Raw genomic sequence first — 2,437 nt, 5'->3', positions numbered from 1 at the left:
AGTGCACAGATCAACTTGTGGCTTGGATAATGCACCCGTAGAAGAGAGCTATGTCTGTGAAAGTGCTTGTCCAAAAGATCTTATTAGTTTTAAAGACTCCACAAGACATTTTGTTGCTGCAGAAGAAGAAGCTCTCCCTTGTAATAAATTAGGAAAGGGGAGTCTGGCTGAGGAAGGGATTGTGTCTGCCACTTTTAAAAAAAGCAAAGGAAGGTTGGCAGCTTGACAGGGAAGTCTGACAGCAGCTGACCATGCAAATAGCAAACAAAGCCAGCACTGCAATTGCTGTGAGAAAGGATTGTTGTGGAACAAAGAGGATGTTCTCCCAATTTCAGGTGGCTTAACTGTGAAAAAAGCACTTGAACACATAAATTAATTCCATTATTGTTGTTGTTGTCCTCATCCTGGGCTCAGTAATGGTGTATTTATGCAAAACCCACCTTTGAGGCTATAATAGGCATTACCCAGTAGGTGCCTGTGATAATCATCTCCACTGAGATCTCATATGAGGAAGGGGGAGCATCCTGGTTTTTTTTTCAGTGCCAAGCTGTTATAGGTTGGGGTTTTGGAGGGCTTGTCCAGCCATGATCCTGAGGTACTTGCCTTTGGCAATGGGGCAAATGTGCTGCTCCCCAACCCTGCAGGGCTCTCCAGCTCTCCAGAGCAGCTCGCCTTTTCTAAACCCCTGGCTTTGAGTTGGAGGTGATTTTTCACAATGTCTGGGCTCTAAGAACTCTCAGAGTAAGACATTTAGGAAACCAACCAACTGTGGGTGGCAGCTGAAAATGCCTTTTCTTCTTCTTCTGCCTCCCCTCCTCCGAGGATGACCCTGCCATCCTGCCTCATGTCTTCATCATATTGCTTTCCTCTTTCTCAGTCAGTCTGTCTATCTGGTTGGCAGATGTGAGGTGGTGGCACCTCTCTCCTGCCCTGTCCTTATTCTTCCACAGTGAGGCAGGGCAGGAGCGTTGCCCCTGACACATTCTTTTTCTTTTGTGGTGATGGGCAGCTACTGTGGCACCTTTTTAATGTTGTGGTGGGTGGATGGGTGTGTAGTCTGGACATGGCTATATTATTTCTGGCTTCAGAAAGGGCTGCCGAGTCCTTTTTTTTAATCCTATTTTTCTCTTGCAGGAGACACAATGTGAGAGGGTGGCGCTTTGCAGGCGGCAGGAGAGCTTGGGCCACTCCTGAGTGTGGGTGTGGGAAGAGAATCCCTCTATAACAGAAATGCTGCCTGTAGAAAAGGTGTCTCAGTCCCACACAACACATATGCAAAACCTGTGCAGTTGTTTACCCAAGAACATTAGCCAAAAAGGGCCAAATTGCATGACATCAATACAATATAAGAGGTGAAAATCACTCTTAAGACAAAGTGTTTACACCTGTTGGTTTGGCCCAGTACCTGCCTTCTGTTAAGGGAAAGACTCTGCTCACGGATGTTCTTCCCTGCCCTACAGCTCGCTCCATTGTGGACTCTTGTGCAGCAGCTATTTTCAGGAGGATAGGTGGAAATTATGGGAAGGAGGGAATCAGGAAACTTGTTTCTGCCAGCCCAATTTCACATGCTTACATTTGGATATGATCAGAAGTCTCTGATGAATCATGCATTTGTGTATAAATCAGATCCTTGCTAAGAAAACATACATAAATGGCAGACTCAAATGGATTAGCAATTTGGGCAATGGATCTGGTTCCATTTAGGGATGGCCTTTGGAGTTGGCAAGCAGGGTCATTGCCCTGAGTACCAAGATGGGGCAACAACATGAGTTTGGTGGGCAGGAATTTGTTACTTCAACTGTCAGTGAAGAGAAAATGCAGTTAAGTACCATTAGTCTGTCTTTTAGACATTCTACAGGTTGTTTTGATACTAACAATAAAAATGAACATTTGCCAGTAACCTTTCAAGTGTACCCCTTTTTCAGTATTCAGTTTGAAAAATGATAGGACTAGGGCATCATTATCGGATGATAATGTATCATTCCAGCTGTGATTGGAAGACAATTCCTAACATCTTTCACCAGCACTGGAAATGCTGCTTGGGGCTGATGGGAAATGCAGTCCAGCAGCATCTGGAGGGCCACCCTTTGACCACCCTTGCTCTAAGGACAACTTGGCCATGCTGTGGATGTGAGGGTTGTTGGGAAGCCCCCTTTACTCCCTACCTCCCAATCCTTTTACCTTTCCTTCCAAATGGAACCACTGGTGAGTTGTGGCATAGCAATTACTGATGCTGTAACTAGATAAATCTTTTTTAAAAGGGCTCTCTACTTTGTCTCCTCTCTCTCACAATGCACACACACACACACACACACACACACACACACACACACACACACACACACACACACACACACACACACAAAACTTCAGCTCCAACATATAAGAGGAACATTTCAGTGCTCTTAAAGAGTGAGTGCTTTTGGGGGGGGGGGGC

Source organism: Pogona vitticeps, chromosome 1 (genome assembly GCF_051106095.1).
Source record: "Pogona vitticeps strain Pit_001003342236 chromosome 1, PviZW2.1, whole genome shotgun sequence".
Classification (NCBI taxonomy): domain Eukaryota; kingdom Metazoa; phylum Chordata; class Lepidosauria; order Squamata; family Agamidae; genus Pogona; species Pogona vitticeps.
This window is presented reverse-complemented; position numbering follows the sequence as displayed.